Below are 24640 nucleotides of genomic sequence, written 5' to 3' on the forward strand. Positions count from 1 at the left end.
GTCCACATTTGGAGCCCAATATGGGTATCACTTACGATTCTCTGAATTTTGGTGAAGGCCGTAAGATGACGACAGCACTGTACAGCAGGTACATAAAAGTCTGCCACATAAGTTTACATTCCCAAGTTCTCCTGACATTTCTAAAGCTACAGTCAGAGCAGTGTCCGTTACGGCTTAAAAGGAACCAAAGGAGTAAAGTTGAGATCTGATGACAAAGTCGTCAGTGTCATATTCCTAATGAACTTCATTCTAAGATCTTAGAAAGAAGTGGCTAGCAGACAAATTGCTTTCACTTCTTCAAATTTCCTAGATTCAGGGATAATCCATTAGATTGAAAAGTAATAATTTTAATTCCTTTATTGAAAAAGAGAGGGAGATAGAAAATAATACTTTTTCCTTTTGATTATTAAGACAAATAAGTAAAGGGGGGGGGAGAGTTTAACTACAGATCATATCACAGAACAACATGATCACATCAGAGAAGTATAAATTATCTTATCTAAGGGAATTTTACGTGTATTATTTGAATAATTTTTGTATTCTATATTATTTTTGGACATAGTACAATTTATGATTTAATTGTTTAATTATTATAATGATAAAATTTGACATCTTGAATGAGATAAGTATGTAATAATTGTGATTAATGCTTCTAATTTACAATTTATATGTGATATGTATATGATTTGATTTGTTTTCATTAGTTTACCTTGTGTAAAGGATTTTTGTTAAACTCAATAAAAATATTTTTAATAAATGAAGAAATAAAACATAAGGTACCATCTGAAATGGGAAATTGTTAGAAAATATTATTAAATGTGTTATCAGAGAAAAATTCAAGGTATTCAGGAAAAATCAACATAGGTTTTTGAAAGGAAACTCATGTTTAGCCAATTGTCCATTTTGACACAAATGTAAAAACATATATTTTATGTAAATAGTAAACGATTGAAGAGTTTGGAGAAACAGAGGGACCTCAGTATGTTATTTCGTGATTCACAAAAAGCTAGCATACAAGAGGTAGAACAAGTAACTGGGAAAACTAACACACTCTGTATACAGCAGGTGGGAATTGAATAAAAAGACAAGACTAAAAGGTGAGATTATACCTGGAATACTATATGGATAATAGTCCTATTACACTAGACAACTAAAATTTTGCATCATGAACTCTCTGAGTTCTTTGGCTTGGCTTCGCGGACGAAGATTTATGGAGGGGGTAAAAAGTCCACGTCAGCTGCAGGCTCGTTTGTGGCTGACAAGTCCGATGCGGGACAGGCAGACACAATTGCAGCGGTTGCAAGGGAAAATTGGTTGGTTGGGGTTGGGTGTTGGGTTTTTCCTCCTTTGCCTTTTATCAGTGAGGTGGGCTCTGCGGTCTTCTTCAAAGGAGGTTGCTGCCCGCCAAACTGTGAGGCGCCAAGATGCACGGTTTGAGGCGTTATCAGCCCACTGGTGGTGGTCAATGTGGCAGGCACCAAGAGATTTCTTTAGGCAGTCCTTGTACCTTTTCTTTGGTGCACCTCTGTCACGGTGGCCAGTGGAGAGCTCGCATATAACAGGATCTTGGGAAGGCGATGGTCCTCCATTCTGGAGACGTGACCCATCCAGCGCAGCTGGATCTTCAGCAGCGTGGACTCGATGCTGTCGACCTCTGCCATCTCGAGTACTTCGACGTTAGGGGTGTAAGCGCTCCAATGGATGTTGAGGATGGAGCGGAGACAACGCTGGTGGAAGCGTTCTAGGAGCCGTAGGTGGTGCCGGTAGATGACCCATGATTCGGAGCCGAACAGGAGTGTGGGTATGACAACGGCTCTGTATACGCTTATCTTTGTGAGGTTTTTCAGTTGGTTGTTTTTCCAGACTCTTTTGTGTAGTCTTCCAAAGGCGATATTTGCCTTGGCGAGTCTGTTGTCTATCTCATTGTCGATCCTTGCAAGCTCACACCAAGACACAAGAGAAACTTGTCCGTGAACTACTCTTTGCAGATGATGCCGCTTTAGTTGCCCATTCAGAGCCAGCTCTTCAGCGCTTGACGTCCTGCTTTGCGGAAACTGCCAAAATGTTTGGCCTGGAAGTCAGCCTGAAGAAAACTGAGGTCCTGCATCAGCCAGCTCCCCACCATGACTACCAGCCCCCCCACATCTCCATCGGGCACACAAAACTCAAAACGGTCAACCAGTTTACCTATCTCTCTGAGTGTATTCTATGGATTTTTGGCTTCTGATCATGAAAATCACATTAAAATTTTCCTATCACACACCATTTTTTAGATTTCCTGTCATATTTTAAGTTTATTAGTATATTGCTCACAAGGTGTGCCATTTTGGTCAATCCAAGAATGCTTGGTCATGCACACAGTGCAGGTGCTATGCAAATGTTATCTTGGGCCTGATCATGCTTAGTCAGGATAGACGCAGACAGGCTATAAAAACAGCTATAATGCTGGGCATTACATTGATATCGATTGAATGCACGTTGGTGCACAGGTTCTTCAGGCAATAGCATAGTGAGTGTACTTAACAATTGCATTTATTGTCTTCAGGAAGATTCAATGCTGCAGAAATGTCTTGTCAACATGCAAAATTCAATAAAAAAATTATTTAATATTTCTCCAACTTCCTACATGATACAGAAAATCTGAAATTATTTTTGTTCAGCCTCAAGTTGTCTATCATAATCTCCAATTTTTGTTCAGGAACCTTTTGAAAAAAATTGTTGTCCAGTGTTATTTAAGGCAAAATGTAATATCTGTAGCATTAGAAACAGTTCACAGAAGGATTAATACTACAAATATTGATAATAATAAACTCAAACCTGGAATGTGTCGGTTGTCTTATCAGGAAAGATTGGACTGGGAAGGCTTGCATATGGTGGAATTTAGAAGAGTGAAGGAGAACTTAATTTAAATACAGAAGATTTAGAAGAATCTTGTGAGAGTGATTGTAGGAAGAATATTTCCTCTCCTGGGAGTCACTGTTTAAACACTAGAAGGCAAGTGGTGAAAATTTCTCTTACAGGGTTGCGTCTTCCTTAATGGAAATTAATATTGTCAAAATTGAAGGAGGTTGATGCTTCAAAAGAAAGGAATGAAAGAATATCATGAGATAGACATGAACGCTGCTTCTTGAAAGGCTAATTGACCTACTTCTGCTTCTTCTCCAAATGTTCCTATGGTTTGGACTACATTATCACCCACAAGGTGCAGATGCCATCTTTATTAAGTTTGTCAAAGGACCAACAGGACATCACATATTCAAGGTTCATAGATACATTGTCTGGGATATTTTGATGACATCCTTCCCTTTTCTTTTGTTACTCTAATGCTCCATATACTTCTGAGTGATTCTATTTCTCAACAGTATCTCTCATTTATGACATGGCTGAACAGTCAATGTAATTGATTTGTGCTAATTTTTAGTTATAAAATATATATTTCTTCATAAAATTAGTTTGTTGGCTGGATACAGGGTCACATACAAGTCACATCACATTTACAGAGACTCTGAGAAGGTTCATTTCAGAGTTGCCAAGTCTGGAAGGACAAGACCCTAATGTAACTTAAGTAGGTCTTAATTGATTCAGGATAATGGGTGTGTACACAGTATTATGATGGAAGCTGTGCAATTAAGAAAGTTTTTCCTACAGTGATTTATGCTCAGACTTTATGGACACCTTGAACCTTTTGGTCAGATGTTCTTATGGATGCAAAATGATCATTTGAAGGAACGCAAAAGGTCATCTCATATAAGTTGTGTTTAGCAGAAATGAAACTGAAATAGTGGTGATGTCATATCACATGATCTCATAGAAACATAAATGAAGGCAGAGAGAGATATTTTGAAATGAGACTGAAGAAATTGATCATCCTGTGAAAGAAATTGATGAAAAAGTAGTCTGGAGAGAGAAGGCAATGATGTTCTGTATTGTATTATCCTTATCATAGGAGATACTCAAAATTAGTGGGTTTAAAGTAAGGAAGACCATTTCACTCTTAATTAAAAAATAAATAATTGTAGAAAACAGACTCCGTAAATCTTAGGCAAGACAAGAGGGAATTTGTGAAATCACTCATATGAACAAATATTTCAATGAAAGACATCTCAACAAAAGATACATGTGTTTAAAGAGATTTGAAAACATGATGTTTAAAATGCTTCATAATTACTTCTGAACCATGATTTAAAAATCAAGCAAAAAAATGTTTGATACTGAAGTTTAAAATTGACTTTTCAGACAACCTCAAAGTTTAGATTTTAACACACACGCATATTTACATTTGGTCATTAATGGGAATTAAGTTAGAGTTAAGTTTATAGATAAGAAATAAATATTATGTTATTAATAGTTTAATAAAAACTATTAATTTGAATTTTCCATTATCTGGTGAATTTTCCAATGGTTTTCCTTTGTTGGTACTAATAAGGTTTTATTAGTTTGTAACATTAGCAATTCAAATAAGCTCGATTCATCTTATACTCATTTTGAACAGATGGATGATGAAATGAAGTCAACTGCCCTGACAGTCTCAAGTGTACTTAAATCCATGGTAAGTGTTGCAGACACAAGATCTGCTTTCCTGAGAGTAAATCCATGGAAATTGATTAGCGCAAATGGTGTCTCAGTTTCTTAGAAACTGTGGAGAACCACTGGTGGAAGTATTCACAAATATCTTAAACCTCTTCCTATTTCCATCTGAGTTTTAAAAACACTATTATCATCTTAGTGCCAAAGAAAATCAAAATAATATGCCTTAACAACTACCACCTGATAGCTCTGAACTCCATTATCATAAATGCTTCCAGAGGCTGGTCTGGACCACATCAACTCCAGCCTCCCAGACAGCCCTGATCCAACACAATATGTTTACCTCTGCAACAGGCCCATTAGCTGACACCATCTCCCTGACTCTATACTCATCCTTGGAACATCTGGATAACAAGAACATTTTCAGTCAGTCTCCTATTTATTAAGTCTTCTCCTTCTGGCTCTCTATCCCATAGGATGATGATGATTCCTTTCAGTCAGTTTGTGGGGTTTGATATGAGGATACCCCACTCTTCCGAAAGGTACAGCATAGGTGTGAATTGATTTAGGTAAGTAGTGGGTTGCACAGGTCCAGGCCCACCCTCTTGACATCCTCTCCCAGATCCAGTGACATGGTGAGGTTCAAGATGGCTGGGGGAAGTTCTGTTGCAGTGAATGGCCAGAGCAAGCTTCAATGCAAGAGTCCCTTTCTGCACTTCATGACATGTGTTTGCTAGATGTCCGTTGTTACGAGATCAAACCAGCAACCATAAAGAAGGCATATCACACAGGGGTAAAGATGAACAATTACTTTATTAACAAAAAATTCACCTTCAAACTTTAATTCTAAATCCCCCCTTTTATAACAATGCCCACTGGTTACTATGCAAATTTCTAGAACAGTGTAAAACTAATAAATTCCCAGCCCACATATAACATATGTAATTAAAGTTGAAGTTATATTTACAGCCAGCCCACCAAAATATTTAGACACTTAAACACAAAACACACAAGACTCACAAAACTTCGATCTCAACCAAAGCAAAGATCATAAACAAAATTCAGTTTGTTTGGTAAACTGAAGCCAAAAGATCTTTGAGAGAGAGAGAGCACAAAATTCAAAGTTGTCTTCTTGTGTTGCTTGCAGAGAGGAACAATTGGCTTGGTCCGAATCCTTTTGGCTGCCTTCGGAATGTTCATCCTTTTTGAAATTCCAACAATCTAAACTGTCCTCCAGACCATGACTCATGCTCTGGGCCTCCTTCCACTCCACAGCACCACCCAGTGGTAGTTTATCGTCCAAGTCCAGAAATTTTTAGATCATTTTCTGCACATGCTCATTCCGTCTCCCACTCTCTCAGCAGTCCACCTTCACCTTGGCTCTCTAAGGCAAACTGTCACTTTTTAACCTAAAACCACACAACAAATAGGCCAATACACAACACAGAATTCTGTAACACCATTGAACCTACAAGAGGGTTTGTCCATCCTTTGCAGGTCTTGCTTTTCATCATGCAGGGTGCCTAGCTGCTCTCTGCACCAGGCAAGCCTGGTGGGGAAGCCAGTTTAGTCACTGACCACCCGACCACGTGACAGGTAGTACTGGGTTACATGGTACCAACAGCACTTAGACGAGTGACCTGACCCTTATTTATTGACTATAGCTCTGCTTTCTGCACCATAGTTTCAGCCAAACTCATCTCCAACTCCTGGACCTCAGCGCCTTCCTTTACAAGTGAATCCTTGATTTCCTGACCTGCAGACTACAATTAATGGGAATTGGTGACAAAATCTCCTCCATGATAACCTGAACATTTAGTGCCCTGCAGGGCTGTCAACTCAGACCTTTTACTATACTACTTATATACTTATAACAGTCAGAAAATTTTCCTCTAATTCCATTTACAAATCTGCAGAAATCTTCATTGTATACAATATCTCAAACAACAATAAGTGGAGTACAGGAAGAAGATAGATTAATTAGTGGCTTGGAGTCAGGACAGCAACTTCTCCCTAAACATCAGCAAAAGGTCTTAGTCTTTCACTTCAGGAAGTAGGTGGAGGACACACCCCTATCTGTATCAATGGTGCTGAGGTGGAGATAGTTAGTCAAGCTTTAAGTTCCTAAGCATAAATATCACTTCCAATCTGTCGCCACCTTGATATTACAGCAAAGAAAGTTACTTCTTCAGAAGGCTAAGGAAATTTGGCATGCTCCCATAACTTTAACAATTTTTTAAAATCAATGCACCTTAACTTATCCAAATGCATCATGGCTTGGAACAGGAATTACTCATTCGAAAACCACAAGAAATTGCAGAGTTGTGAATACAGTTCAGCCCATTGCACAAAACCAACCTCCCTTCCATTGACTCTGTCAACAGTTCCCACTGCCTCAGGAAAGCAACGTATAATCGAAAAGACCCATCCACACTCTCCTCTCCTATGAGGCAGAAGATACAAGAGTTTGAAAACACATACCAAAAGATTTAAGTACAGCTTCTTTCCTGCTGTTGTCACATTTCCAAACAGACTTCTCGAGTAAAAGATAATTTCTTTATCATCACAGCCTTACAAGGTTTTAACTGCACTTATCCCTGTAACACTATATCCTACACTTTCACTACCTGTCTGAATAGCACACAAAGCAACATTTTTCACTATATCTTGGTATGGGCAATAATAATAAATTATTCAATTCATTTCTCTGTGCATCCTGTCTGTATTACTTGCTCCAGGTGATGCATTTTACCTTCTCATTTGGTGGTTCTTTCAATCCCCTGCATGAATGATTGAGATTGGAATATTTCTTGTCATGCTAACTATATAACCATGTAACAATTACAGCACAGAATCAGGCCAATTCTGCCCTTTTAGTCTATGCCAGACATCTTCTCCCATCTAGTCGCATTGAGCCGCACCTGGCTCATAAACCTCCACTCCTCTCTTGTCCACACACCTATCCAACCTTTCCTTAAATATTAAAATCAAACTTGCATCTACCACATCAGCTGAAAGCTCATTCCACACTTCTACCACCTTCTGAGTGAAGAAATTACCCCTCATTTCCCCTAAACTTTTCCCCCTCAATCTCAATCCATGTCCTCTTGTTTGAATCTCCACCACTCTCAATGGAAAAAGCCTGTCTACATTGGATTCTATCCGTCCCCCTCATAATTTTAAGTACTCTATTCTTCTTGTAAATCTCTGGAATCTCTATTCTGTTTATATCCTTCCTATAATTTGGTGACCAAAACTAAACCCAATATTTTAAATTTGGCCTCACCAATTGTAAAGGTTAAAACCTTGTGTTTTGATTCATGGTTAATTTTGTGCCTATCTCTTGAAGAAAAAGTATTGTTTGTTGTGCTACCATAGTGACTATGATGTCATATGTCATAATATCCAAACAAACCAAGAGCTTGCTTCTCATTCTTCGAAGAATTATGCTTGAGATACTTTCCTTTGAATTCATCTTAATTTGTCTTATTTTATCTATTATATCTGTTTAATATTAAATATCATTATACAGTATACTTTGTTTATTCATCATTATGAAAATCTTAACACGAAGTTATGCAAAATGTTTATCAGTTTTATCAATGAATTAAAGCTACCTTAAGCTGCATCTACAAAGTTTGGTTTATTGGATTTATAAGACAGTAATTTGGAGTATCGTTGCTCATGTCTCTTTGAAGATGATGTTTTGAAATTGGGAAATACTATAACTTGGAATGTGTCATCTATACCAATGCATTATACAACTTCAACATGACATCCCAACTCCTGTATTCAATAATCCAATTTATGAAGGCCAGCTTGCCAAAAGCTTCAGTGTTCTTGGTTCCTCATATTCAAATTCATAGACACATTGTGTAGAGTATTTTGATGACATATTTCCCTTTATTATTCTTAGTAAATATGTCTTTGATGTCAGTTAAATTCACATCTTTGCTGAGGTCTTAGCAATACACAAATTCTTAGCATACACAAATTCTCAAGTATGCTCTGCATCTTTTTAAGTGTTCTATGGAGTGATCAAACAGCAATGACCTCAGATAGCTTGTGTCCATTAACAGTTCTCCATGTGCAATGATTGAAATTCTCTTTTGCAAAATCACAGCAAATACCTCCTTTTCAATTTTTGCTTAATATGTTCTTAGTTTGTTAGAATTTTAGTTACATACACTACTGGCTAACTCTCCTTCAAAGTTGTCTCTCCAATGTGCTTTATTGTAGCATCTGCTATGGTGTCAACCCCTTATCATCAACAGAATATCATAACTCAGGGTTAGTGTGATTGAACATATGGCACCAAACACCCAACCATTACCATTTCACATCCTATTTTCTCAGCTATCCACATGGCCCACAAACCTCACTCAATTAAGGCTAGAATTTGCTCACATAGTTTTTAAGTCAACAGAAAACAATTTACTCTTGTAACATCTTTCGGACAGAACTCCTCCACTACCTTGAAGGAGTTTTTCAGATCCATTGGAGATCAAGTTCCCCACTATGGAGACTGCTTTTAGTTTGAGCTTTAGTTTGCCTGTTCCATTTCGATTGCTGATCCCATTAAAGCACTCAGCTTTCAGTTATAATTTGTCTCTTCTACCATTTTTTTCTTCTCCAAAGTCCTATTTAATTCTCTTAACCCACAGAGACATTCAAGTGCTTCATCTTATCTTTGGTGGAGTATCTCTTTTTCTGTGCTGATTCCAAATGCTTTTCTTCACTGATGAACTTACTTCATCAAGCTCTATCATCCAGCATACAGAAAATATCTGTTTTTTTCCAAATCTAGCAAATTATTCACAACCATCTTCATTAGATAATGCCTCCGCTTCAGAAATCCATGACTATTTTCTGCATCTGACATGGTTTTATTTTGCTGATTAATTTTTCAACATACACCATGGTTGAATATCCAGGTGATAAGCAGATCTGCTTGGGCTGGTGACTTACTCTTAGTCTTTCCCTTGGCCATTGGAACATGGCTTCAAGAAGGTCCACCTGAATGCTTGCTCCACAATTTGGTTTCATTCTTTTCATGAAAGTCACCTGAAGTTTCACCTGTGCCTTGCAGAAAAGATTGCACTGAAGCAACCTTGATGATACTTTCATCAGTACAATCTGGCCATCTCTCTGCTTCCAAATATATAGGCAACATCTTGATGCTCTTCTATAATGAAATCTTCGTCATTGCTTCTTTGAGTTCGCCACCTTCACAGAGCATCTCCCAGGAGGCTAAAGTGTACTGTCGACTTTTTGCACAGCTACTGCACTTGACACATTGCTGTGGTTTGATTCACTATGACATTGTAAGTATTTGTATTGTCTGTTAATTTGGGGATCTGGGAATGGTTGGCAAGCCCGACTGTTATTGCAAATCTCTGCTCGCCCTTGAGAAGGCGGTACCAACAAGCTGTCTTCTTGATCCCCTGCAATCCTTCCCATGATCTTACTCTCACAGTGTCCCTGACTGGAGAATTCCAGGAATTAGAGGATAAATGTAATCCTAAATCAATGTGTGGAATTTAAAGGAGAAATCTGATGATTGTGGTGTTTTAGATGCTTTCAGTTTGAAAGATGTTGTCAGAATAAATTAGGCAGGTGACTACAGTCCATTTTGTAGATTACACACATTGCATCATGCCCTGGAGAAGTAGGTGGTGAAGGGAATGCCAATCAAGGTGGTTGCTTTGTACTTAATGATTCTAGGCTTCTTGAAAATGATTGGAACTGCACTTATCCAGGTAAGTAGAAAGTATTCCATCAGGTCACAATACCTGCAATGTTTAAGCAGAATCAGAGTGCTTTAACAATGCTCCTATTGTCTTGTGTTTCAATATCTGAACTCAACTGTACTCCTGCTGATGCTCTCCAATATTTCTAACCTGACTGCAGGCCTCTGCTTTTTCTCTACGGACCTTTCCAGTGTTAACCATATCATATAATAGCTACTTCTTAAGGCTGACTTCCATTATCCACAAATTATCTGATGGCTGGTAAGTAAGTCTCATGAATCTGTGGAAATGTAATAGTAGTTTTAGCTCCATCAAGAAAGTATCAAATGTTTCTCTCAGCAACTGGCTATGTGCAAAGAACCAGAACTGTCAACTTTTACATATTTAGGTGGGTAACAAGGTGCTTGCAATGCTTCATAAGTTTTCTCAAACGTCCTGTTAAAGGGTTTTATAGTATTATAAATTTTTCACCTCTTGTGGCCAATGAAAAGCAATAACATTGCTACTTTTCTTCCTCTGGTTTATCAGTCATATCCAATTCAATATACAATTTATATGCTTCCTGTCATTGTCTCCATTCTCTTGATAACTTACTTGCCTGGAAATCCAACAACTCAGATATCTTTATTTGATCTGCAATGTATATTCTCAATTAAAGCTGCCACTTGGCACATGTCCATGTAGTATCTCTATTCAGATGAATCAGGTCCAACATTCAATATTTTGATTCTCATTGTATCACATTTTCATCAATGAGTACCATTGATTTTATTTTTTAGTCTCATTTTCTTTCACACTCTGAGGACCAAGGGTCTGGTCAGTAACATAAAGCTAACAAATAATAGTAAACCTTATTACCAGGCAGTGATCTGAGTGCAATTTCTTCCACAGAGGCAATAAATTTTGAAATCTACAATGCTACACATTCTGCAATAACTCAGAACTGTTAGTCATATCCTTAAGGTGCTGGTGCCTTAAAGCAGCTGTAATTGTTTCTTACCAATGTTACTGAAACCACTCCTGCACTACACTGTCGCTTCCCTTACTGTGGTCAAGACCATCTTGCTGATGCTAAAAGTGACCCCAATATTGGTACTTTGAAATGAGATCTAAACTAAATTAAATTCTTGGAATTTGCAGTGAAATCTGAGACATGGCCATCTGATTTTTTCCAGAGAGAAAATAAAGGACTCCTTCTCTGCCTTCTGTTTGAAGATGAGAGTGATGTCATGCTGCCTGTCAGGAGCATAGCATAGCATACGTTCAGAAGGTCCGGGCCTACCCAGTCCCACAGAGCTGTGTACAACTACAAGCTGGTAAACTGAAGCTTCTGGGAGTCTGACTCAACCCAAAGGAATGGATGTAGTCTGTCAGCTCCCCCTGGGTAATTGGCTGGCCTAGACTCTCCCACTTGCTGACAGTAAAAACCTCCACAATAGTGGACAAGGTTCTCTAACCTTCGTGTCATACAGTCGGACATAAAAGGACCTGCTAATCTTGTGTATGCCTGTCTGCGAGGATGTGGCTGAGCCATTCTCTTCCTTAAGGATCATAGAGCTCCATCAGTGAACCTTTTGGAAGAAGAAGCATAAGCACATCTCATCTTCACTGTGCAGACTGTGGATCAGAAGATGATCTTGGTGGACTCTGAGGTGAATGGAGTTGCTTGCTGGCTCTTCACCTCTCGGAGACTGCAGAAGAAGGAGTTGCTGCAGGTCAGTATGAAGTTGGCTGTTACCTTTGCCTCGGTCTTCCTTTGAATCTATCGCTTGATGTTCTCCTTGGTCACTTCCTCCCAGTTCACTGGGGAGCCAAAGAAGAGTTTCAGTTTTGAACCAGTGTACTCCTTCTTTATTTCCTCTATGTTCTTTGGTGATAGCAACTTCACTTTCAGCTTCCATATTCTCCTACCTGTCTTCTGGTCCTTCTGTAGTTGACAGGAACCATGAAGGAGGCAATGGTCAGAGAACACCAGTGTAACATTAGTGCTTCTGACACAAAGACAAAATCTATCCGAGACCTAGATGAGCATTCCGATCTTGACTAGGTTGCTGAAGACATTTGATACACTCCATCAATAACTCCCAAGACAGTGAGTGAGGAACAATAGGCTTTAATACACCTTAGATTGTAGCTGGCCCAATTCCATGTGCTCGAATGAAGGATGGGAAGGGAAGTCAACCTATATGGCCAGGTCACAAGGGGAGGAGTTACTAGGGAGCAAGTAGTCTGTGAGTGGGCCAGCTACCCATACACAGTCTTATATACATATCACCACATTCACCCCTTCTTTTAGAATAAAACCTTACCAGGTTAAAATTCTAGAGGCAGAGCCAGTCAGATGGTCTCCTCTGCTTCTGTGACCTGCGCAGTTCTGCTGGTGGTGTACTGGTTGGTTCCATTGCCAGTTATGTGTCTTGAGGATGGGGAGGGAGGACAGTCTCTGTAGGAGGTGGGGCTTGGTTGTACGTGGGGGCAGTCGTGATGGTCCGGGACGTGTGGCATGGAGGTCCGGTGTGTGTCGCTAGCCTGCACCAGGTCCCCGAGGGGGCGATGGGGGTGTAGGTAGGATGGGGTAGGGAGTGCGTAGGGGGTCTCTGGTATGCACCAGGCCCCGGACAGGGACTGTGTCCTCGTGGCTGTCAGGGTACATGAGGCATATTGAGGGTTGGCGTGCAGGAGCTGCACCTCTTCAACCAACAGATCAGTCTTATGACCTCTCGCGTGTTTCCGCAGCAGGATGGGTCCTGGAGATGAGAGCCAGGGAGACAGTGTGGTTCCAGTCGCCGACTTCCTGGGGAAGGAAAACATGTGTTCATGTTGGGTCATATTGGTAGCAGTGCGTAGGAGGGATCAGATGGCATGGAGCGCTTCCGGGAGGACTGCCAGGCCTTTTGATTTGAGGGCCAGGAGGGCTGCCTTCTAAATGGTGGCGTTTTCTCTCTCTACCTGGCTGTTCCCCCTGGAGATGTAACTTGTGGTCTTACAAGTGATGGCTCTAGCCAACAGGTACTGCCACGGCTTGTCACTCATGAAAAAGGATCCCCAATCACTATGGATATAGTTCGGGAACCCAAAGAGGGTGAATATGCTGCAGAATGGGTTGATAACCATGGCTGAGGTCATGTCAGGATAGGGATGGCAAAAGGGAACCTGGAATACTCAGCAATGACGTTGAGGAAATAGACATTCCTGTTTGATGAGGACAGGGGCCCCTGGAAATCGATACCCTTGACACCATATGCCAACACACATCCGAGGAGGGCCAGGCGAGTTGTGCTAAACACACACACTATCCTTATTGTAAGTCAAATTGAGGGATTTAGCAAAGGGGAGTATAGTTTTGACGAGGTGCAACTTGTTGGGCTGGAAGAACTGCAGTTTATATTCTGCACAGACTTGACAGTGTCTGGTCAGAGACCTGACATCCTCGATGGAATTCGGGAGGTTCCAAGCTTTTATGAAGTGGAACAGTCTCATAACTCTGGGGTGGCAGAGGTTGTCGTGGAGGGAATGGGGGCAGCCAAGATGCGTGCTGGCACATGTCCCCCAGGAAAGAACATTTTGGTGTGGGGGGGGTGGGTGGTCATTGAATTTGCCTGGCCAGTATAGGATATTGTAGTTATAGATGAAGAGCTCAATTCTCCATCTCAGGATTTTGTTGTTCTTGATTTTATCCTGCAAATTGGTGTTGAACACAAAGGCCACAGCCTGTCAGTCCATTAGCAGGGTAAATCTTTTCCTAGCCAGGTGATGATGTCAGTGGCATACTGCCTCAACGATCGCTTGTGCCTCCTTCTCTACAGAGGAGTGCCCGTGTCTCAGGGCCATGAAGGGTGTGGGGAAAAAAATGCCACTGGCTTGCCCACCTGGTTGAGACTGGCGGCCAACGTGAAGTCCAAGGCATTGCTTTCCACCTGGAATGGGGTGGATTCATCCATAGCATGTATCATGGCTTTGGTGGTCTCCTTTGATTTGGGTGAATGGAAATTCTATTCTGCTGAATAGGGGAGGGTTGTGGATCTTAATGGGGATAGACTTTAGCAGCATAGTTGGACACCCATTGGGCATAGTAGGAAAAGAACGCCAGGCACCTTTTTAGTGTCTTGAGGTTGTGCGGGTTCGGGAGCTCCATGAGGGGATACATACAGTTGGGATCAGGGGCAATGACATCATGTGCCAACATGCATCCAAGGGGGGCCAGGTGAGTTGTACTAAACACACACTTACCCTTATTGTAAGTCAAATTGAGGGATTTAGCTGTGTGGAGGAATTTCGCAAGGTTCGCGTCGTGGTCCTGCTGGTTGTGGCTGCAGATGGTGACATTGTCTAGATAGGGGAACGAGGCCGTCAGTTTGTGTCTGTCTACCATCTGATCCATTTCCCTTTGGAACACAGAGACACCATTAGGGATTCCAAAGGGTACCCAGAGTAAGTGGAAGAGCCTACCATCCACTTTGAATGCAGTATACCGGCAGTCTCCTGGGTGGTACACCGACTTCAGGTCAGTGGTGGAGAACACCCTCATTCTTATTGACCATGTCGTCGATCCAGGGGAGGGGGTAAGCTTCCAGCTGTGTGAAGCGTATGATTGTCTAGCTGTAGTCAATCACAAGACAGGGTTTACTCCCACTATGACCTGGGATCTCCATGGGCTGGAACTGTTGGCTATGACCCCCCTCTGCCTGGAGTCACTGCACCCTGTCCTCAGCGCTATAGCATTAGCTCTTTGTCTCAATGGGGGCTTGCAGTCCAGGGTCAGGTTCTCAAATATGATGGAGGGTGTATGCTGGTGGGGGTGAGGGGTGGTGAAGTCCATAAGATGTGGGTTGTATACCATTATGGGCAGATGTGATCCTCTGAACACCATTATCACACTCCTGAGAGGTCCAGGATGTAAATTAAAATTATCATGATGTTCGCCCTCCCCCCATCCATTAATGATGTCATACAATACCCGTGGATCTCAACAGATTGGTCTTTTGCGGCCATTGAGATCATGAGAGGGAGAAAGAGGGAGGGAGAGGGAGAGAGAGAAAGGGAGAGAGGGAGAGGGAGAGAGGGAGAGAGGGAGAGAGAGAGAGAGAGAGAGGGAGAGGGAGAGAGAAAGAGAGAGAGAGAGAGAGAAAGAGAGAGAGAGAGAGAGGAGAGGGAGAGAGAGAGAGAGAGAGAGAAGAGAGAGAGAGAGAGAGAGAGAGTGAGAGAGTGTGTTTGGATGGATGAATTTCTGTGTGTTCCCACTGTCAAATAGGCAGTTAGTTCTTTTCCTGTTTACTTCAATCTCCACCATCATCAAATGGGCGATCAAGTAAGGGCTGCCTTGATTCAGTATGATGGATGCCAAAACTGGATCATCGTTGCTGTTGGACGGGGGCAGTGACATCGGGGTATATGGCCTGCCCCTGGGAGTACTCGATCAGGAGGGTTTGGATTTACAAAATTGCTGATAATGTCCTCTCTTCCTGCACTCTGAGCAGATGACTTCCTTCACTGGGCAGAGTTATCGGGGGTGCTTCAACTGGCTGTAGAAATAGCACTTCAGGTACTCTATCGTGGCGGCGGTGGGGTCGGGGGCTCCTTGCATGAAGCAGTCTGTGGCGCCAAATCCCAAAATGGTGGCACCCACGGCACGCATGTGGAGGACCCATTTTTACTGTAGCGATCGACTCAGCATGGCGTTGGGCTGCATCGAGTGTTTTAGCAAGCTGGATGGCTCTCTTCAGAGGCAGCCTGTCCTCTTCAAGCAGTTGCTGACAGATGTGTTTGGGCCTCATCCCAGACACACAGGCATCCCGAATCAACTCCTCCATACACTGGTCTGCAGAGACCGGGGTCGAAATATTGCCCCTGCAGTCTCTCTGCAGGTCATGCAGAGCTCGAAAGAACTGGTCCATGGACTCACCAGGCAGTTGTTTCCTTGAGGCCAAGAGGTATCGTAAATAAACTTTATTCACCCAGGGTCAGTAGAAGTTGCTGAGTTCAGTCACTGGAGCTGGGTAGGTCATGTAGCTTCTGATCGTCTGGTATGCTTGGCAGCCGACTCTCGCTCACAGGAACTTGAACCTCTTCTCATCAGAGTTCACAAGGTCTACTGCGACTTCCACTGGTCATACTGTTCAGCATCTGTGGATCAATGTCTGGCCTGTTGGGTTGCAGCAGTTTGTCCATCCATGTAGAAATCAAAGTGTATTAAATTGATACGCTCTATCAATAACTCCAAAGTCAATGAATGAGAAACGATAGGGTTTAATACACTTTAGATTGTAGCTGTCCCAATTCCATGTGCTCAAATGAATGATGGGGGTGGAAGGTCGATCTTTATGGCTGGGTCACAAGGGGAAGAGTTAATAGGGAGCAAGTCATCAGTGGGCGGGTCAACTACCCATACACAATCATACATACATATTACCACAATGTTACACAGCTGTGCATCCTTTCCCTTCTCCATCAGGAGTCTTGACCAAGTGTCCAGTCTGCTGCCCATACTGCCAGATTGTCCAGCCTTATTGATGATGCAGTTGAAGTCATTGGTCAGAAAGACCAGCCTGGACATCAGCAGCAATGGTGGGTACGAGGCATACACATTGATCAGTTGAAGCAATTTCTAAGGTGAGCCAGTCCACGTACTCCTGTAGGAAAGTTGCATCTACCTTGAGTTTGGAAAGATATTGCAAGGCATTTACATATTGCATGGTGCATTTGACACTATGCACATTGAAGGTTGCTATTTTAATCTCCATTGTTGTTTATAGGACACTTCAGCTTGCAATCTTTACAGTTCAATGTTAATCAGGCTGAGCCTGCATGCCTACTGCTTTGATGAACTGCAACATTGATTCAGGCTCAGGAATAGGGGATGATCTTCTGCTGGGAGTGGGGTCTCCTCGGGCCAAGCTGGTGGTGCCACTAGGGGTAGATATGGCTGTACATCCTGCTCCTCAATCTCCTATCTGGCCTGCATTTTCCTCCTTCCAAAAAGAGTTAAGGGGTGCCTGTCTTTGTACTGCTTCTGGTATCCCAGAGCTGAAGGGCAACAGTCTTGGTACAGCTTCCGGTCTCCTGGAGCTGGGGGGTCAGTGGGGGGGGTGATGGCCTTCTGGTCTCCCGGAGCTGGGGTGGGGGGGGTCACTGGGTGCTTTATCTCCCACTGCCAGGCTTACTTATAACTCATTTTCCTCCTTTTTTTCCCCTCTGAATGTGCGCTTTTTCTGCCTTTGTCTGATGCTCATGCTGCTTTTATCATTGGACAATGAGAGGTCATTGGTTTCTGATGCCCTCTTATTGCCTGTGCATAGGTGGGAACACGTTTTGGCAGGTTGTGTAGAGGAAGCATACTTCCTTCCAGAAGCTGCACCACTAACTCTCTGAATACTCAAGTGTTTGGTGGCCTTCTTGCTTGTAGTTCTTACAAAAGATTGCAGTGCATTGGGGCACTACATGTCCAGGTTTATTTCAGTTATTCAACACCCTGGGCTGACTAGCATAGACCAGGTACCCACAATTCTTTTCATTGGCAAACACCAAGATGGGGTGAATGATGGCCCCTTTGCTGGTCCAGCTTCCAAACGTATCTTTGACATCCACGCAGGTCTCTGTCCCCTCAACTTAATGGCCCAGGAAGGTGAGCACATCTACTACTGGCACATGTGGGTTGAATATGTGCACTGCTATCACTTGTTTCTTCTGTGCTGGAAGTGTGAAGAGTTTCCGTACCTTGAATAACGAGAGTGAAACCATGTTCCCCTTCTCCTGGAAGTCCCAAAGAATCCTCTGCCATCCCACCAAGTTTTTGTATGTCACATAAAAGTGACTGTTATTCAATGCCCTGAAGGCAGTAGATGTTCTGCTGTCCATCAAGACATTCTGGATGAAGAGATACTGGGAAAATATGGAACCTTCACTCAGGTCCTTCACCACCAACCTGACACTGTTCCTGATTCTTTGTCGTCCTGAGGAGTTTGCCGCCATGGACGTCCTCGTGAGAGTAGTGGAGGTGGGCTTACTGCTGGAAAGATGTATCCACCCCTGCGTGACCAGACCAGCTCACACCAGATAATCTCTTCAGCTCCAATGGTCCTTTTCCCCCTTCCTTCTTGATGCTACAGCTTATCGTAGATCCAGTTCATCAGCTCACAGTAGATTATCTACACTTGATCATAGCCAAAAGGTGAGAAGCATTGTTACAATTCTCACCTGAAATACTACGTGCAGTTTTCACCCCCTTACCCAAGAGAAAGGCACAGTAGCATGGAGCAAAGATTAACCAGCGGCCATCAGGCAGTTGTCAGAACGGAACATCCTGCAGAAACTGAGCAATGAGGACTCGATGGATCCTGTGGGATCCAGTGGGATGGTTCCCTGAGCAGACCATCCAGGTCATCCTGTGGAATGCCTCATCACCAGGGCTCATAAATAAGCACCAGCATTTGGCATGGCTGGCAGTGAGAGGAGCCCTCCCAGTCAGATAACTTCTTGTACAATCAGAACATCACTGTCCACACACATTGTCCTCAAGACAGCTAAGGTGGAGTGGAGTCTGTAGCCCACCTCTTTGCTGAATGCAGATTCACAGAGTGTATGGAGAAGCACGTAGGGGCTGTTGTCATAGTTCATCATGATTGAGGGCTTTTTGATCTATGGACTGTTCCAGGGAACACACTGAGTTGACATCTGGAACTGGTGAAAGATGCCCTCTGATCTGCCTCAAACCTATTTGACTTGTGTATTCCTGCACAGAGGCTTAGTGCAGCCAATGCGAGGGTGTTGTGAGGAAGGACCGCAGTCTAGAGTCTTTGCATTACCAGGCAAGGGGCTGATACTGAAGGGAAGCTCCTCAACTAACAGGGATGGTAGGGGTGGAGGTGGAAACAACAAGGTGCCATAGTCTATTAAGAGAAGAATGTAAAATGTACAATGATGTGTATGTATGTATTATATGATTGATCGAATGATACAATGAATGCAAAATGTCTTGAACAGTTTTCTTGTATTGTCAATAATTTATTTATTATGAATAAACTTTTTTTGGGAAAAAAATTAACCTGATGGAGGAACAGCAGATCAGGCAATCTCCATAGGTAGAAATACTCAGTTAATGTTTCAAATTAGAACCTTTTTATCAAGACTAAACTGGGAAGGAGTGATATCAAAGGGTGGAAAAAGTTGGGAAGGGGTTAAGAAGGATAAGGATAAGGTATAGAATAGAAGGTGTAAGACGTGGAAAGATACAGAGAGGAAGAGACCACAGGGAGGGGACAAATTTGTTCAAACATTGTGACTTTATTTTTAAAATTATATGTTATTTTTTTCCAGTGGAGTATATTTATTCATTTCCATGTACCATTGCTGTATACTCCTGCTCTCTTCCATTTTCCAAGTTGACATTATACATTTTTTTTGCTATCGCTAAGGCTATCATAATGAATTTATTTTGCAATAAGTTTCATTTCCTGCATTGATTTATCCATAAATTTGGCTACTTTATTCTTTTTACTTGTCTTTTGTCCAGTTTTATCTAACATTGGGTCCAAATTAAGGTTAAAATCCCTTCCTATCAATATATTTCCTTGTGTGTCCGCAATCTTAAAAAAAATATCCTGCATAAACTTTTGATCCTCCTCGCTAGGTGCGTATATATTGAGCAAATTCCAAAATTCTGAGTATATCTGACACTTTATCATTGCATACCTCTCTGCCGGACCTATCATCTCCTCCTCTATTTTGATTGGTACATTTTTGTTAACTAGTATGGCTACACCTCTAGCTTTTGAATTATAGGATGCTGCCTTTACGTGTCCTACCCAGTCTCTCTTTAGTTTGGTATGTTCAACTTCTGTTAGATGCATTTCCTGCACAAATGCTATATCTAATTTTTCCTTCTTCAATAAATTTAGGAGCCTCTTCCTTTTAATTTGGTTATGTATTCCATTAATGTTTATAGTCATATAGTTCAACATGGCCATCTTATATCTTGCATACATCTCTTTTCCACTTCTTTGCCACTTCCATCCCCCTCTTCATCGCTTAGTTTTCTCTTATTACACTTCATATACGACAACACATTTAAGTCATAAAAGTACCCCTGCAGTTCCCACATCCACTAATACCTTAACCCCAAAGGTTCCCCCCCTCTCTGAGTTGCCCCATACCCCTTGCCGGGCAACAACAACTCCTCTTTTCATTTGGGATGTGATCTTGTTCACAGCGTCAACTGATTTTGCAGTGACGGTTATTCCCCCTTCACCCTGCCCTCTCCAGAAAACACTTTTGTTTTAACACATATAACAAAGCTTTTTCTCTTCTTTCTTTCCCCTCTTACTCCCTTCCTTCCCTTCTCTTTTACCTCTTTAGTTCTTTATATATACATTGTTTTTACATCTTTATATATACTTTATCGCCTTTCTTCATTCTTGTTACATCTCTTCATCTCTTCTCCTGTCGTGCAAACGTTCTGCAAATTCTTGCGTTTTCTCTGGATCTGAGAACCGTCTGTTTTGCTCCCTGGGTATAAATATATTATAAGCACGGCTGGATGTCTTAATATGAATTTGTAACCTTTTTTCCATAAAGTTGATTTTGCTGTATTAAATTCCTTCCTCCTCTTTAAGAGTTCACAACTTATGTCTGGGTGAAAAAATATTTTTTGACCCTTGTATTCCAATGGTTTATTATCATCTCTAATTTTATTTGTTGCTTGTTCCAGTATATTTTCTCTTGTCATATATCTCAAAAATTTTACTAAGATGGATCTTGGTTTTTGATGTGTCTGTGGTTTCGGAGCTAATGCTCTGTGTGCCCTTTCTATTTCCATTTCTACCTGCATTTCTGTCATTCCCAGGAACTTCGGGATCCATCCTTTTATAAATTCCTTCATATTTGTGCCTTCTTCACCCTCCTTCAGGCCCACTATTTTTATGTTGTTTCGCCTACCATAATTTTCCAACATATCAATTTTCTGAGATAACAACTCTTGTGTCTCTTTAATTTTTTTGTCACATTCTTCCAATTTTTCTCTTAAGTCATTCACTTCCATTTCTACAGCCATTTCCCGCTCTTCCACACTCTCTACTTCCCTATTTCTGTCATTACTAGTTCTAACCTTTGCATTTTATCTTCTGCTCCTTTCATTTTCCTTTTAATTACATTAAACTCTAATGACAACCATTCTTTTAGTGATCTCATTTGTTCTTCAAGAAAGACTTTATCTATATTCTGTTCATCAGTTTACCTTTTATTTCCCTTTGTCCATCAGTTTTACCTTCTATTTCTCTGTGAAGATCTTGGTCTTCTTCTTCCTCTTCTTCTGTGTCTGTATCTGTGTTTGTGTCTTCTTCTTCTCTTCTTTGTGTCTGTATCTCTTCTGTTTTTCCTGATGAGCTGCTTATATCTCTTTGTCAGGCCTCTTCTTGCTGGGCCTCTTGTTGCTGGTCCTCCCTTCTTGGGCTGCTCGTCTGTTGTGCTTCTCGACGTCGATTTTCCCTCCGTCTGTCTTTCATGTCTGTTTTGTCGCACCCTCTTCTGCTGTCTTCCTTATCCTCCAGCTGAGAGCCCTGGTGTCGGGCGTCTCTCAGCTGCTCGGTCTGTGACAGCCCGCTCCTCTGCTGAGCCCCCCTCCCCTTTCTCCTCTGATTGCGCACTGCGCATGCACGACTCCTCACGGATGTGCCGTTGCGCACTTTTGTTTGGTTCCGAGAGCCATTTTTGTAGTGTACCAGCTGGTGGGTCTCAACTCTGCAGAGCAGGTACTGACCTCGAGGGTCAGGCACTCCTCATCACCACAGCATCCTGTTCCTTCCTCAAGGTAAGGCCTTCTTCCTTCTTCTCCAGTGACTTTTTTACTTCTTTTTTTCCAACTGTTCTTACTTTCTCCTTCTTGGAAGCCATCTTCTTTCTCTTCTCTGTATCTTTATCTTCTATTTCTTGTACTTTATTTCTGTTATGCTTTGCTTTGTCCTGACTTTTTTTTCTATTTTCCTGGAGAGGGCTGGTTTTCCCGACCGGCCACTACTCCAGCACGTGACTCCCTCACTGATACCTTTAATTGTTGACTAGTGAATCTAACTCCCTCCAGTATAAAGTTTAATGATGATCTAATGGCCTCTGTGTCCACCAGAAAAACGACATCCTCTTTGTTGGAAATTTATCAAAGGTTCCCGGTGGGTCCTGGGAGGAAGAAACCCCTGATCCCACTAATCCTCCCCAAAAGTCATCAGAGAGATAGCATCCTTTTCCCTCTTTAATTTGGGACATTCCTGTTTGAAATGTCCCACTTTCCCACAATAGTAACATCTTGCCTGCTGGGGTTACCCAAAACTCAAGTATATCAACATAACAACGACCGGAACATTTCCATCTCTCAATTTCTCTATCAGCGGCGTCCCTCTGGTGGAGTCTAATCTCCTGGATGGCTCATTGAGGAGGACTCATGTTGAACTAAATCTTTGGGGTCCCAATCTTGATAACTCTTTAGATACTTCAGCTACTTTATCTGCTGCCTCATTAAGTTAAGAAATCACATCTTTATCATGGGTAAGTCCTCAACTTTAAACTGCAAACAAATTGGTATCTTGCGTGGCCCCTTTAAGAGTATTCCTGGCTGCCTTAGTTCTGTGTTCTGTCGTATTCTGCACAAACTGACTGCGTTATCTCTTCTTCTGGGCTTCCTGCCAATTTGCCTGGCTGGTAGAGCGGTATCTTATGTTTTTCTGCTGAGTTCTCTCTGTTCTCACTGAGAACAGCTTAATTTTTAAACTGTGCAAATGCAGACAAACGTATTTTAACAAAAGTTTCTAGAATTTTCCACACTTTATTTAAATCTTAACTTCTTTGTTACAGGGGCCGGATGATTTATCATGGCTCTGGGTTCGAGCACTAACAGGATCCAAAAATACTTTGGGTATTACTGGCACAGAGGGGACCGCTGCTAGGGGTCTAGATACAGGCAGATGATATGCTAGTGGTGGTCCTTAGGGGGTCCCCGAGGAGTACTTGGGGTCACTCGTCTCTCCCTCCTCCATCAGCCTTAGGACTTCCATTTGACTGCGTAGTCTTTGTTTATCCTCCTGTGCAGGAGGCTTCTCCTGCCTACCCTTTGCTTTTTTTTCCCTTTCTCGATTTTTCCTGTCCCACTCCTTTCTATGTGCACATTCTTTCTGGAGGACATCCATAGGTTTACTTTCCCCCTTTCTGCCAGTTTTACGGTTTTAGATTGGAAACCTACAAACCTATCTCTTTTTTGTGCTAACAGGCGCCACTTTCCAATTACCTCTTTAATGAATTCATCATCCCAAGTACCCCCACAATGGCCAGCCTTCTCTCCCTAGTCTTTTATTTAATGTCTCAGAAACTTTTCGAATTATATTTTCATCCTCCAGATAGTTGTATCTACACAATTCCCCATTGTACCTCAGGTTCCCAAAACCTGAGCTCCCTGAGCACACACCTACACACAAACACACTAACGGTCCCTGACCAGACTAGTTCCCTGAACTCTTAACTGAGCTCCCTGAGCTCTTATTCAACCACGGTCCTGGACTCCGAGATCCCAGAAATCTCCCTTGAGACATTCCTTGGTCTCTGACCCAACCCTTTTACAGGTCTGTTCCTGACCCTTTCATGGGTCTGTTCCCTAACATCTGCCCCAATGGACTATCCGGCGGTATGTCAGTTCTGGAACCCTCATTTCGGGGTCCCTTCTTCTCCCGGGACTCATCAGTTCTGGTACACTGATAAACCCATTTTTCTACCTGTCAGATCACAAACCCCTGACAGACTATCCCGGTTGCCCGAGTAATACTCAATTTTCTTACCCGGGTCTCGTGCACGAGAGTCTCCCGACCGAACCACTCTTCCTATCGGAGTTCCCCTTTGTTCTCCAGAGTCTCCTGTCCGGATATCACTCGCTCAAACTGGTGACGCCAAGCAAGGAAATCTGAGACCTCTGAAATCAGTGGGGTGCACCTTCTTGTCCTTCGATAGCCAGTCGCCAAGCGGTGGGAGTTGTGATCCTGGACGAGCTCCCAAGCTTGTGAAATATAAAGTGTTTACAGTCACTACTCTGGAGACAAAGTCTTGGAGAACAAGTTCAGCTTTTATTTTGGATCTGCAGAACCAGGTGTCTCTTAGTCCCAAGACACACCAGAGGTCCAGAATCATCACCCTTTTGAACAGTCCCGTGCTCAACATCAACACACCTTCATTTCGTCTCTTCCAATCGGAATTTCAATACCTTACAACCTTCCCCTTTTCCCTTCCATCCCTGCAGATACCATACAGTCCCTCCCTCATCATACATCGCACGTTATGTTAATTAGGCAATCTCATCATTGGGGGTGTATAAATTAATATTCATGTCTTTATTAAGC

The 24640-nt window shown here is 42.2% G+C and overlaps 1 long non-coding RNA gene across 1 annotated transcript; it reads right to left on the reverse strand.

Moving 5' to 3' along the window:
• Positions 1-12433: 12433 nt before the first annotated feature.
• On the reverse strand, positions 12434-24359 carry LOC138762751 (uncharacterized). Its single transcript, XR_011357116.1, has 3 exons — positions 24086-24359; positions 14508-14606; positions 12434-13071 (listed from the first exon to the last, which is right to left on the reverse strand). It is a non-coding gene; the product is annotated as an uncharacterized lncRNA (long non-coding RNA).
• Positions 24360-24640: the final 281 nt, after the last annotated feature.

This window comes from Narcine bancroftii, chromosome 5 (assembly GCF_036971445.1).
Source record: "Narcine bancroftii isolate sNarBan1 chromosome 5, sNarBan1.hap1, whole genome shotgun sequence".
NCBI classification, from domain to species: domain Eukaryota; kingdom Metazoa; phylum Chordata; class Chondrichthyes; order Torpediniformes; family Narcinidae; genus Narcine; species Narcine bancroftii.